A 490-nucleotide genomic window follows, 5' to 3' on the forward strand; every position below is an offset into this window, starting at 1 on the left:
GGTGTCATGGGACTGCCCTCGTGTGTGTGGTGGTGTGACCCCGTGCTGGTTTGCCTGGCGTGCCTGGGTCCTTTCTCCTCTCCCTGGGCAGGCACCCGCGTCCCTGCCCCACAGCCCTTGCCCCGTGTGCATTGCCGCCCTTCCCCGGTGCTGCCGGCCCTCCCCCTGCCCCGAACAGGTGACCGCCCTGCCTTGCCTGTGCCATGTCTCTCTCCCTCCCGCCCCCGCGTCAACCGGGGACCTGAAATGGCCTCACCTCGTGTGGGTGTCACCCCCTGGCCGCCGTGGCCGGGCGGGTGTCCCTGGGTGATGTGCTTCTCGGGTGTCCCCCTGTGCGCGGGGGGGTGGGGGAAGAGGGTTGGGCACGGCGGGTGCGTGTGGGGTGTGGGGGGTGGTCGTCGGTAGGTGCCTTGGGAGACTTGTTTCCACGGGGCCGGCTGTGGCTCATCGGTGTCGTCGGTGGCGGTCGTGGGGCCCCCGCGAGGGGGGG

Source organism: Sus scrofa, chromosome 8 (assembly GCF_054392235.1).
Source record: "Sus scrofa isolate SSC_HxYL_T2T_F1_AM1 chromosome 8, Sscrofa_HxYL_maternal_Yorkshire_Landrace_v2.0, whole genome shotgun sequence".
NCBI classification, from domain to species: domain Eukaryota; kingdom Metazoa; phylum Chordata; class Mammalia; order Artiodactyla; family Suidae; genus Sus; species Sus scrofa.